This window comes from Paroedura picta, chromosome 5 (genome assembly GCF_049243985.1).
Source record: "Paroedura picta isolate Pp20150507F chromosome 5, Ppicta_v3.0, whole genome shotgun sequence".
Taxonomy (NCBI): Eukaryota; Metazoa; Chordata; class Lepidosauria; order Squamata; family Gekkonidae; genus Paroedura; species Paroedura picta.
This window is the reverse complement of record NC_135373.1, coordinates 61,596,519-61,610,393: the sequence shown is the minus strand read 5'-3', so window position 1 is coordinate 61,610,393 and position 13,875 is coordinate 61,596,519. Positions and strand designations below refer to the sequence as shown.

General features: G+C 40.5%; 1 long non-coding RNA gene across 1 annotated transcript in view; it reads right to left on the bottom strand.

Moving 5' to 3' along the window:
• The window catches only part of LOC143839059 (uncharacterized), a 36,723-nt gene that overhangs the window by 18,430 nt on the left and 4,418 nt on the right, over positions 1–13,875 (bottom strand). The window contains exon 2 of the long non-coding RNA XR_013231565.1: positions 10,453–10,605. This is a non-coding gene — a long non-coding RNA (uncharacterized LOC143839059). The remainder of the gene's footprint in view (positions 1–10,452; positions 10,606–13,875) is intronic.

Below are 13,875 nucleotides of genomic sequence, written 5' to 3'. Positions count from 1 at the left end.
CTCACATTCAAAGGCATTTCTCTCCAGTGTAGAAGTGAGCAGTGCTTTCTTTCTTTCTTTCTTTCTTTCTTTCTTTCTTTCTTTCTTTCTTTCTTTCTTTCTTTCTTTCTTTCTTTCTTTCTTTCTTCAGCTATACAAAGCAGCTGGACAGAAAAATGGTAATTTGTATAATAATGACTTTCACTGTTTTTTTTTGTTGGCCTTGGTATTGTACATGGTAGTTTTTATTAATATTGTGACCTAATCATGTATGAATATAAACTGAACTCAACATCTTTGCAGTGCCTGTTTTCTCTAAAACTGAGCCCGTCATATTAGTACCATGATAGGGTTTTTTTTTGCAATTTAATATTAGCTGTATTTTGAGTAGTTGTACATCTGTTTAGTTGGTGGCCTTCAGAATGATGTTGTCTAGGTAGCTGCATTGATTATCTTTGATGTATGACTAGGATTACCAGGGACTTCAAAATAACCATATATGATGCCTTAGGAGTTTCCCATATTACTATGGCAATCCCTTAGTCACAACAGTAATATATACCTTCAAGGAGAGGTTTTGTCTGAGCAGAACATTGCCATCTAAAATTTTGTTACAAGAATCCAGGTGTTCCACTACAGTGGGCTAATAATTGTAACTTGAATTATATGAAGGTCATGCATTTCACCAGAGTCTTTTTGAAGTTTGTATGCAGCTTGTCAAAAGATCTCCATGGGATTGGATCTCACACACACCTTGTCTCCATTGCTTCACACAAGGTGATGTTTGACAGAAGCTGGTGCTTTTTAGTTTTGCTCTCTCTTTCCAGATGTCAAGCAGATCAAAAGAGTAAATGCTGAAATAAATAAATAACTCTGGAAACAAAACAAAAAAACTTGCGAGATGATTGTGCTTGCATTGTGTGGTTTTTCCAGATATATTCCATAAATATTACTTGGTTCATGGGGTCAGTACAGACATATTAGTTTTAACTGATGGTTTTTCTTTCTTTTTATGCTCTGCCTATCCACCACCTGGATTATGTGATGTAGATGCTTCATACAATGGTTGTTTGGCACTGAAGTTGTGTGTGCAACAGTAGTGACATAGATGACATTTTAATCACCTGGACACATGGTAAAAATGCCCTGGATACTTTCCACCAGGCATACAATGACTTTCACCCCACTATCAACCTGACAATGAACCAATCTACACAAGAAATAAATTTTCTGGTCACTACTGTAAAAATAATCAATGGATGTCTAGAGACCACCTTATACCAAAAGCCTACTGACCGGCAAACGTACCTTCATGCCTCTAGCTACCTAACAGTCCATTGTATACAGCCAGGCCCTACGTTACAACCACATCTGCTCCAATCCCATGGATAGAGATTCCCACCTAAATGATCTACAACAAATCTTTTTGAAACTAAAATACCCAGCCAGTAAGGTTAAGGAACAGATTAACAAAGCCAAGAGAAAACCTGTTAGAAGACAGACCCAAAAGAGAAAACAACAGAAAACCACTAATGGTTACATATAGCTCTCAGTTCAAGACAGTACAACGCATCATCAGTGACTTACAACATCTACAGGACAATGACAGTTCTCTTTCCCAAGCACTGGGGGGTAAACCTTTTCTTTCACACAGACAGACCCCCAATCTCAAACAACACCCCATCCACAGCAATGCAACATCTAATATGAACATGTACACTGGCACTAGAGATTGCAACAAACCCAGATGCCAACTTTGCTGCCACATACACTCCAATGCCACAATTACTGGATCTAACAACAACTCCTACACCAGTGGTTCTCAACCTTCCTAATGCCGTGACCCTTTGATACATTTCCTTAAGTTGTGGTGACCCCCAACCATAAAATTTTGCAATTGTTCTTTCACAGAAATTAAACTGAAACTGACCAATGGCGTGAAGATCCATTGTTCATGATAGTATACAGTTTTTTTTTTCCACCAGGGTTTTTTAGTACAGTTCTGCCTCTTGTCCTACCATGCCAGTCCCGCTCTTTTCCACTCTTTTCCAGACAGATAAACGCTCTATCTTGATCTACCCCACTGCTGCTTCAGATCAACATGGCTACCCACTGGAAGATGACCCTCAGTTAGTAATGCTTCAGACAGTCATCCACATATTTAATGTATGAATGTTTATCTTTTCTTACTTTTGCAGGGGAGGGGCTCCATTTCTCTTCCTATTATGACTTTGGAACCATTTTCACTACATTGACCACACCCTTCCCAGGCTCCACCCCCAGATATCTACACATTACCCAGTCTGGAGTTGGTAACTCTATAAGACATCTTGTGAGTTTGAGAACCGCCTAACAAGACTGATGCTTCACACAATATAATTGCAAAGACAAATGATTAAATACCAATATTGTATCAATGATTTAAAACCAGAGTATGGAGTAACTTACAAGGATCCTTCAGAAAAAGATATAAAATGCCTTTGGAAGGCCCTGTAATGTGAGAGGCAGACTCAACTCATGGAGTAAGTTCTGGTGATTTGGTGTGGCTACCAAGAACTCTCACATAAGGGTTCCTGGGCCAGTCACTGTGGGTAGAGCTATCTAGCACAACCATGAAATGGTAGTTGAGAACTCATCCTCCATGAACAGCCAATCAATGTGAGAGCACACAACCATCCTTCCTGGAAGGGAACTCTGCACATACAAAAACAAGTTAATCCAAAGCATTTTAGAAGTCTCAGAAGCATTCACCTTTGATGTCCATCACCAAGGGAAAAATTCTAAAGCAAAATGTATTTTATATGTTACTCATTTAAAATATTGCACCTGCTGTATGGAGCAACTGCATTAACATGCTTTTTAGTGGACTCCAGGTGGCAGCCATTATGAATAAATTGGCCCACATAATGTAAGGGTTTTGAGGAAGGGTTGCTGATATATAATTTTATGATTTCTTGTTTGATGGCCTGGCAATATGTTTATTTCTGTAGGCATGTCTGCATTCAAACAGGTAACCAACAGAGAAGCCCTTAGGTTCTTAATTTACTGTTAACAACATATATCATGTTTGAAGTATTATTATAACATACAAATCTCATTTCCATAATCCACAGGAGAGAGGGAAAAATTAGTTTCTGACCTTTGAGGAAGATTAAATAATACTGCTAGGCAGGAAGAAACGCTGAAATTAAAACTGGTTTTTTTGGGGGGGGGGGGTCACAAACATTTCATTGATGTAGGCTGATACTCTATGTAGATTTTTTGATGATTCTTTCAAAAGGGAATGTGATGTTTTACCTCTATCAGTTTGAATTTTAGTGACATTAGCCAAATCTCAAAAGCAGTGCAGTATTGTTCTGCTCCCTGTAGAATCCCTAAACAACTAGGAACAGATAGAGTGCCAGCATGGTTAGGAGCGTGGACTTCTAATCTAGTGAGCTGGGTTTGATTCCGCGCTCCCCTACATGCAACCAGCTGAGTGACCTTGGGCTCGCCACAGCACTCATAAAGCTGTTCTGACTGAGCAGTGATATCATAGCTCTCTCAGCCTCACCCACCTCACAGGGTGTCCGTTCCCTGCCCTGAATCTGAATGGGGTTTCTGTGCTCAGTTATGCAATAGGTATTGCCAAGCATATGCTGAATGGGCTATTGGATTTTATTTCATTTATAACCTACCTGTCTCCCATAACCCTAACCCCAAGTGGCTCACCCCTGTCTCCTCCATTTTATTCTCACTGCCATCCTGTGATCTAGGTTAGGCCAAGAGAATGTGAGCAGCACAAAGTCACCCAGCAGGTTTCTAGAGCAGAATGGGGATTAGAACTTGGACCTCCCAGAACTCATTCTGAAAGTGACCTCAGCAGAGTATAATGCCATATAGTCTTCCCTCCAAATCATTTTCTCCAGAGGAACTGATCTTAGTCATATGGAACGGAAATGTAACTCAGAGAGAATGCCAGGCCCCTCCTACAGCTTGCTAAGCCCAGTATCATAGAAGAGCCACATTGTTTCCCACAGGTTTGGCATAGGCACTTACTGCAGCAGAGAATTTGCATGGCAGTTCATGTGTAAAAAGCATAGCTGGGCTTAATTCTCATCAAGAGAATGGCATGGAGAGAGAAGGGGCTAATGCCTCCCATCCCCCATGCCATTTTTGTAGAAAGCAACATCTGCAGGTACAGTGTGAATGAAAGGTCTCATGGCAAACTTGCAGAAATGTGACTAGTGGTGGTGCCATGCAGTACTACACTGAGTTAGATATGGTTGTTGTGAGAATGGATTACAGAAGAGGCAAATGACATTAACTGCTTTAAACCCATTACTGCGTGTCCTCTCCTCTGCTGCCAACAGGAACTGCCCCCTGCCCTCCTCCAAGTAACAACCTTTCGAATACTTAAAGACAGCAATCTCAACCTCCTCTTCCCCTGGCTGAATATTGCCCTGTCCTTCAGCTTTTCCTCATAAGACTTGGTCCCCAGGCTCCAGATCATCCTTGTCACTCTCCTCTGCTCTCTCTTAATTTTGTCCACATCCTTTTTGAAGTGAGGTCTCCAGAACTGCACATAATACTCCAGATGCAGTGTGATCAATGCAGTACACAATGGAACTATGACATCTTGTTCATTGTTCTTGACAAACTAGGTAAGTGATAAATACATGTTATATTGATCAACATTGCTTTATTGGCTATTTATCATTGGAAAAGTTATTTTGATTGTGTTTTTAATCACTGAATACATTTTCTTATTATTAAAGTATTCTTGTTTGGGTTTCTGTGTGTGTGTAAGCTGGCTCATTCAGTGTTTCTGATTAACCCTTCTCTGAGTTGGTTTTGTTGTTGCCCCCCCCCTTTTTTTTTTCCTTTTACATTTGCATTCATCACGTCTACTGCTGTAGGAGTTGACTAGGGGAGACCATTGTCTGGGGGTCTGAAGTCTCTCTTGGCAACCCTGCCTGTCCCTTCACACTATGCAAGACCAGCATGGGCTGCATGTTTTTTGACACTGTATTACAAAGTTTTTGCGTTTCACAAATGTGCATTTCAATAGTTTTCTCTGCTTTCTGTTTAATGGTAAAGCACCATACCATGACTCAAGGACACTGCATTATGGCTACCTCCTGAGTAATTCAGCTTTTGGTTTAAAAAACTGGACAATTTTCAATAGGAATGATAAGCCTGCGCAAAAATAGCTTTAGACAGAGAAAACTGGATAGTTAGCTTAGATTTTATTAAGTGTGATATTTTCAGAACATTCATGTTTTGCTCTCTTTTTCTCGCAAAAGAAAAATTAAGTCGCTTTCCATGGCTTTGAACATAGGCTTGACTCATCTTACAGTGATGGAAGGTATGGGGCCATTGTACTTTCTGACGACAAGCCGAGATTCTGAAAATAATCAATGCTCCTTCAGATTTCTGAAAGAAGGTGTGATTTGTTTTCTCTTTCAAATAAAAATTGGGGGGGAGGGGAGAAATGACCTATCCACACGTGTATTTCCCTGCTGCCCCTATACAGATATAGAAACTGTCTTGTCACCTCAGAATCACAAGAAGTATCATAGGGAAAGGTAGTCCGAAGTCACAAGGGCTCTCAAAAACAACCAAAAAGATGTTTACTTGTTGGGAGGGCTTTAATGCATGGCGAGGAGTGAAACAGAAAAGAAATTAAAAGTGTGCATGCAGGGAGAATAAAGTTGAAAGCAGACCCTGTGCTCAAATGGGGAGAATATTATATCCTGTGTAATGGTTGATGATTTCATTGACGATGACTATGATTTTGTTAATCTCCACTATTTCAAAATAAGGAAATCTTCTTCACTTGTTTATGGACTTCAATGGACTTAGAATGCATTATTTTTCATTTGTATCTCGGGTCTGTTCTCACCATAGGAAGTAATGACAATCAGATGGGGGCCTCCTGTTCCAATCTTTTTGCAAATTGGGGGTTCTTTTGAGGAGACCCTCCTGCAGCAACATTGCAAGTTTGGTGCCTCTATCTCAGCCCAGGAAAGTCAAAAGAGGAACTTTACCTCTTTCCCTTTAAAATTTAAATGTCCACTTGCTTGTTCCAGCAAATCATACTGAATCTCTGCTCAGGAATTCAAGCAAGGTTGATTCAACATTTAGTCTTATTGGGAAATAGTGATTCAGACCAGATTCAGCCGATTTGTGCCCTAAGCAAAGCTGATTCAGGTACTTTTCAGCTAGATCGAATCAAATAACACATGCCTAGTCATAATTTATCACAATCTAAAGTTGCTATTAAGTACAAATGACATCACAAATGGACTTTATGGCAAGTATCTCATATTTTATAGAAGTTATTTTTGAATTTCAAAACATTTCATGAACCACTTAAGTTGCTTAAATGTAAGCCAGCTCCTGATCCTTCCCTCAGGTTCCTAGGCTGAGCCAGTAGCCAAAATATCATACTGTGACAGAGTGGGACAGCCAGAGTTCTTCGGTTAAGAATAAAACACATTACTAGGGTGGGTCAGTCACAGAGGGGATAGGAAAATAGAGAGAAAATCTTGGTTCCGATGAAGAGCTGTCATAGCAGGCCTCCATTTTGACATGCCATCTGAATGCATCCTAATAAAATTACAAAAACTATGTAAGTTTAATTTATTTTACTCAAGCAGGCTCCATACTGTAGTGTAAAGATGACAGGAAACTTCTTGATATGCCTGCCCTCTGTCTTCATGTATTAGTTATTTAGGTGGAAAACTAGTGGTGTGAGCCAGCTCTGTAGAATTTTCAATGTGAAACTAGTTTCATGTGAATGACTATGTTGGTCTGCAGTAAAAGATACTATTCCGGTATCACATTAAAGGCCAACAAGACAGAGGGAGCTTTTACTCTTGAAAGCTCATACCCTGGAAATTTTATTCCTACAGGACTTGAAACGAGCTCTTCCACTGTGGAGCTATGATACCAGTGAGATTATAAGAGAGAAATTATTATAGAATGAAATGCAGAAATAAATTACTTCTAACAACAACAAAAACCATTTAATTAAACCAGCTTTTAGATCAGTCACCCAATGTTCCTGCTACAGCTTCCATCTCAGATGAGCTTTGTCCATGTACTTCCCATGATCCTCAGTATAGCCATCAGTTGAGCAGGTCACAAGGTAAAAATCTGGTTGGCTCCAACCACATAGAGATACTTGTAAAAAGGACCACGAAAAATGCTAGCATATTCTTTTAGTTTCCTTAGCTAAGTTTACTAAGTGTATTCTAATTACTCCTAAAAATCATTTCATTTACTCTTAAGTAAATCTGCATCAAGCATCCTCAACTGGAAATAATCGAGTTGAAATTCCAGTAGGATGAAAATATCTCCTGAAGAAATCTGTCCTAATATACATCTTTTTTACCAACATTACTGAAGCTAAGTGAGGATAGCTGGGATAGAAGGCCAATGTCAGAATCTAAATAAACAAGCAAGTATTTGTTTCAAGCAAGCAAGTATTCACATAAATAAACAAGCAAGTATTCACATAGAAAGCTGGGGGGGGGGCAGGAATCATATGATATGGGATACAAAGTTTTCCTACAAACAGATTCAATACTGGCCACCAAATTTCAGAGTGACGGAAGCAATAGCGAAAGAACTATTATATGAACGAGTAGTGGTGAAAAGAGCTGATTAAAAAGAAGTCGCAGTTGATTTGCCATTAATCATTGAAGGAGTAAACTTCAACTCATTTCCAAGATAAGACTTAACAAGAATATTTCAATAAACACTTTACTGTTGTGAGTAATTTTAAATTCCAGATGAACTATCCAAGGAGCTTAGTGCATCAACAATTCTACTAAAGGAATTTTAAAAAATCCTGTTCATTTAAGCAGTTCTACTAGGACAACAATAGACCCTCTGGCAGAGCAGGATATTTCTGATTGATGATCCTTGCAAACTAACAGTTTTAGCCACTATCCTTGTATTTATGTACCATTATCTTGTGGGGATTTTCTAGTCTATTCAGCATTTTACCTTTTACAAAAAGTCTTCTAAAATAATTAAGGTGGTTTATTATGTACTTAGGATGTCATTGGATTTTGTACAAAATGGCGAGAGAACTCTGTACATGCCTGTTCTACCCTATATTAAAAGGACAACAAGATTGAATTGAATTTCCTTTTTTGTCTTTTGCCTCCTTATGAAATGCACATGAGGATCTGGTGGCAGCCAATGCCATGGATTTCTGTCACTTCTTTCCTGTATCAGGTGAGTTTACTTAAAAAAGATCATGATCCTTGTAGAAATTGACAAAAGTATCACTGTGCCTTCACAAAAACCCTGTCAGGCAAGTTCAGCGATACAAAGACAACTAGACCAAAGATACTCAGGAAATGTCATGGTTGTGGGGATATGAATCTGGTTCTAGCATGACATTTAACTGGTATACCGACTCTCCAGATAGCATAGAAGTGCAGAAACAGTGATATTCTATCAATCTATCTAGCATATTTTTCGTATCCTTCTTCCAATGAACTTACATGGGCACCCCCATTTTATCCTCAAAACAATTATGTAAACTAATGAGGCTAAATGTGATTGATCCAAAAACATCCAGAAATTTTCTTGGCAAAGAGGGGTTCAGAACCTTGGTTTCATAGATCATAATTAGATACTCTAAAGAATACACTTAATTTATATTGTCCATGGCAGGCTTCTGGAACAAGCCTAGAAATGTGGAATGAATTCCAATGAGTGAATCCAAATTTGCTCTTTGAGCAACCATGCCCTGGAAATTAATATATCAAAATAATCCAAAGTTTACGGGTAAAACTATACACAAGTACTCATGGGGGAATTCCCTGCCCCTCCTCACTGGCTTTGTTGCCACAGCCATGAGATTATAAACACAGCTCCCAGGCTGCATGGCTTCCAGCAGCATACCCAGTGCAGCTTCAAGAGTGCATGGCTGCTGCTGGCTAGCTCAGGACAACTCCCAGGCTCCATGGCCAGGCCCACTGTGGTTCGCTGGTGCTGCCACTTGAACAAAGACCACCAGAGGTAAGTGCTTTGGGGGGTGCTATAACCCCCCATATATATTTTATGATTTCATATTTTTCAAAAAATTGGGGGCAGGGTCACCCAGTTTTACAGGAAAATCTGTTTAGCCCAAGTGTATCCCTGATCTACAGATCTGCATATAGGGGGCACACTTAGGAAATAGTTCATAGATAACAACACTGGTGAAATGTCATTGCCTCCAAAGACTTATAAAGCAAGATGATTTCTGATGAGAAAGGAGAAGATGGTATGGTGCCTCCCTGAGGTCTTTTATCATCTGAGTTCAATTATTGCTTTATAATCCATCTGGCAGAAAAATATCAAGGAAGGAAACTGAGCAGGTAACGTCAACAGGGATGCTGTAAGTTTCACTTCAAGCATAGTCAAAATTAACGTATTCAAATTTTGGAACCTGAGGTTCTTGAATATGATGTTGGTAGAGCACATAGTACAAGTTAATATACCAGGCAAACTTGGGAGAATTCCCTTCCCCCTCCCAGGGATCTTCAAGGAGGTCCATATGGATCACGAGATTGGCTCATCCTGTTCTCAGTTCTATTAAGTTACATCAGTGATGCTCAGAGGTCACTTGGTCACTGTGCAGTGATCAGTTACTCTCCAAGCAATTGAAAGTAGCTCTCTGGCCCTCTTCCAGTGAAGCTGCAATCACTTCTTCACCTCCCCTTTAAAGCTGCCACAGCAGTTTCTTTCCTCTTCATCTTTCATGTAGAGGAGAAGGAGGCACTTTCATATCCACATGCATGGACCTTTGCTCTGGATGGAAGAAGCACAGCACTACACTAGCACTCTTTCCCATTCATCTGTACTCCTCCTTAACACATGCACAAACAGACATAATAGTTTGTTGCTTTTCCAGGGAAATCATAGAGATAACTGTATATTTCCCCTACAGGTCAGGAAACAACTTGACTTGATAGTGGTGGTTTGCTTTGGGAAATAGCAGGTGAAATGTTTCTTTGCCCCAACACTGAAGAACTTCACTGAATCCCTGGAATGTTTGTGAGTGGCACTAAACTGCCATTTTGTAACTGCTAGTGCCAAGAAATGTAACTTCTGCCTTCCCTTTTTTATATTGCTCGATCTTCATGAAAGATTGTCCCATAATTCATCACAAAAATACTTCTGAACCACAGGATTGTCTTACTCAATGTAACTGTTATATCTGCTTATATCACTAGATCCTTTTTTGTTACATTGTTCCCCCATCATATAAAATCAAAACTTTAAGCTACACATTAATGACTCTTAAATTGCATGTCAGTATCAATCTATGCCAAAAGATCTCACTGGTCAGGGACTGATTATTCAGAGAATCCAAGACAAAGGCAGTCGGTGAAGGTCACTAATACAACAAGGGCTTTAAAAAGAAAGCTAGCATGAAAAAAAAGAAATAAATACATAAAGCAGACAGAAGTAGATGGAAATTCAGACCTTTTCCACACCTCGGTGTTGCCACTGTTTCCTGATGAGTTTAATTCTCGGCTGATGCTCTGACTTTGCAGTACACCCTCTGCAAAAGGACATTTATTTGGGGGATTTTTTTCTTGAATTCAAATCCACGACGCCTCACGTGTCCCACATTTCCTTTAAAAAAGGGGATGTACAACTGTGTCATCATGGGTTTCATCAGTGACTGAACCACCATTATTTTGTGTAAGTACAGTATCTATAGAACATTGTAAAAAGGCTGGATGCTTCATGGGGAAGAGCATGATTGCTACTATTTCTTCTCCTTAGTTGCCAACTATGAAAATGGCTGGTGATTGTCAAACCGGATACAGCAATTCATAACACTATTACTCAGAATTATGAAGCACACTAAACCTTCATTCATTCATTCATTCATTCATTCATTCATTCATTCATTCATTCATTCCCCACCACTATTGGCAAGCTATTTTGTGGTGGTTTAAAACAATAAAACTCCACAGTAAAAAATTAAATGCAAAACTAGCTGATTGCTTAACAGACAATTTGAGGGGAGTGGATGACAGGGTGAACATGTGACACAGATGAAGATTTTCACATTATCGTTCTATGTTAATTTTTTTTGGCTCTATTTCAACTATAGTATTACAGGAATGGGGAATTTCCTTCCATCTTTAAATAGGACAGGGTCCTATTAAATAAAAGAGTAAGGCCACCTGGGGAGGAGTTAGGGCGGGCCCTGTCCAGGATAAAAACTCAGAGGGCCCAATCAGGAGCCGCTTTGCGGCTCCTGATTGGGCCCTCTGAGTGTCCATCCAGGGCCAAGCAGCCAATGGGGAGGCGCGCAAAGTGCCTTCCTATTGGCCCCTCACCAGGACAGACCAAAATTCCATTCACCCAGCCCAGTTTGGCTGCCAGTCTGCTCCTGACCACCGCAGGGAGAGGAGGTCAGCAGGGCTGCCAAGGAGGGTGAGAACAAAGGCTGTGCCAGCCCTTTTTGCCCCAAGGCTGTGCTAACTGCCATGTCCAACTGCAAATTGCGTCAGAACCCTGACAGAGCTGGCAGGAGGCTGGTTAGTGCGTTCCTCCCCCCTTCAGGCCAGCTGCAAAGGAGCCTCTGACAGCCCCTGACTGAGGGAAGGAGGCCTTTCCAAGAGCAACGCAGGGGAGACTGAGGGCATTCCTTTTGAGGGGGGGGACTTTCCCCTTCTGCCAAACAGTTGCCTGACAGGGAGGCCACAGAAAAGCCCCTTCTCACTTAAAATACTGCTCTGGCCGGGGGTTAGACACAGCCAAGCCATGTGTCTTTCTTCTTTGCAACTCTCTGCAGATTTGAGGCCACTGCACAGTGTTATTTTGCAGAGGAAGCTGGCTCTTTTGTCTCCTGTTTCATCTGCACAACAACCCTGTGCAGTAGGCCTCAAGTCTTTCAATTCAACAACAACCTGTGTGGGAAGCCTTAAATGTTTCTTCTCTACCACAACTCTGTCCAAAGTAGCCGTTTCTGCCTGGAGAGCTGATCTTTATACTCTGCAGGTGAGCTGTAATTCCAGGAGCTCTCCAGGCCACACCTGTAGGTTGCCTCATTTGGCCTCATTTGCCACCATGCCACCACAACCTCCCACACAACACACATGACAACCCCATGCCCTTACAGACTGGACAACTCCTCCCCTTCCTCTTCCCACTGCCAAGCTCTAGCGCCCGTTGTATTCTTGGAGACAACGGGCTTTGCCCCTAGTTATGAATAATCTCTGATGCATCATTTCAAAGAGTGCCACTTTTTCCCTGCCCCTTTTTTCACCATCTTCCTCAGAATTTATTTTTAATGTTCAAAGTAGAGCAATATATCACTAAAGCAATATATCACTTCAGTGCTATAGTGATACCATTGAGATGCCTTTACTCAATGTTGTGAATGGAGTAAAGGCATCTCAATAGTACCATGATAGTGCTGAAGTGCTGTATCGATTTAGTGCTATAGTGCTCAACTTAGAACATTCAAAACAGATCACATGTTGAAAAAGGATAGGGGAGCAGCATTGTAGGATGCACTGCAGATGTTTTAAACATCACACCTCAGTGATTCAGAAGTGCAAAGGAGAGGTAGAAAATTGAGAAAGTTTCTCTGAGAAGCAGCTCAACTATGCTTTGCTAACCCAACACAAGAAGGTTTGTATGAACAGTTATTAAAATGGGTCCGTCTGAAATGACAGAGAAAAAATCCATTAGCAATTAGCAACTAGTTTCTAAAACAGAATACAGAGGCAGTTTGAAAGGGGCCTTCTAACACAAAAGGGGAACAGGAAACCAATTCAAAACCAGGAATTCCTTAATGGAAAACTGTGGGTTCAAATCTGACGCAGGAAAATTATGGGAGAAGTTGATTCAAAAATTCCATGTTAAGGGGACATTAAATTTGGATCCATTCCTGGGGAAACAAAAAGGTGTATGGATTTCCAAATTTTGATTATTTAAGAATGCCAATGCCCTTGTGTAGATATAGTCTAAGATGACATCCTAAAAAAAAAAGAAAGGAAAGGGAAATGTACCTAGTAGCCATAGCAACTTTATAAATATTTACACTTTTGAAAAGCAGTATAAACAGAGGTTTTTTTCTTTTTTGTCTAGTTAGCTATTGAGCTTAATAGAGTTGGGCAAGCAACCTGAGAGAGAAAGTACAGTATTTGCTGGCGTATAAGACTACTTTTCCCCCCTGAAAAACATGCCTCCAAGTGGGGGGGTCGTCCTATACGCCGGGTGCACTTCAGTTGGGATAGGCATAGCTGCTCACAGTGGCCCATAGTACTGTAATGTAATATAACAAACTCTATATTTTGAGTGGAAATGTTGGGGGGGTCGTCTTATATGCTCAGTTGTCTTATACGCCGGCAAATACGGTAAATCCTACCCGTGCTGCACAGCTTGTTTCAGGCCAGAGTCCCAGTATGTATACATTTAGAACTGCTTCATTTATGTTAGGACTGGAGTATACACACACACCCCTCCAGTATTTTTCAAGTTCAGGAATATTGAACCCCAAAATATTGGTATTTATCAATATTCCAAAATCCAAATACTGGTATGGCGTTTTGATTTGGTAAATTCAAGAATCCCATATTTTTTCAGATTCATGAGTCTGAGTTCAAACTGTCATTTTGTGGCTTGAAGTAAAGAAAACATTTACAGGGATCTCAGTTGTTTAAATGCCTCAGACTTGTTTCAGACTCTAAATTTTATATCTGACTGGTCTATGGCTGTAACAAGAAGAGGAGGAGGAGGAGGAGGAGGAGGAGGAGGAGGAGGAGGAGTTGGTTTTTATATGTCGCTTTTCTCTACCAGGAGTTCAAAGTGGCTTACAATCACATTCCCTTTATTCTCCCCACAACAGACACCCTGTTAGATAGCTGAGGCTGAGAAAGCCCT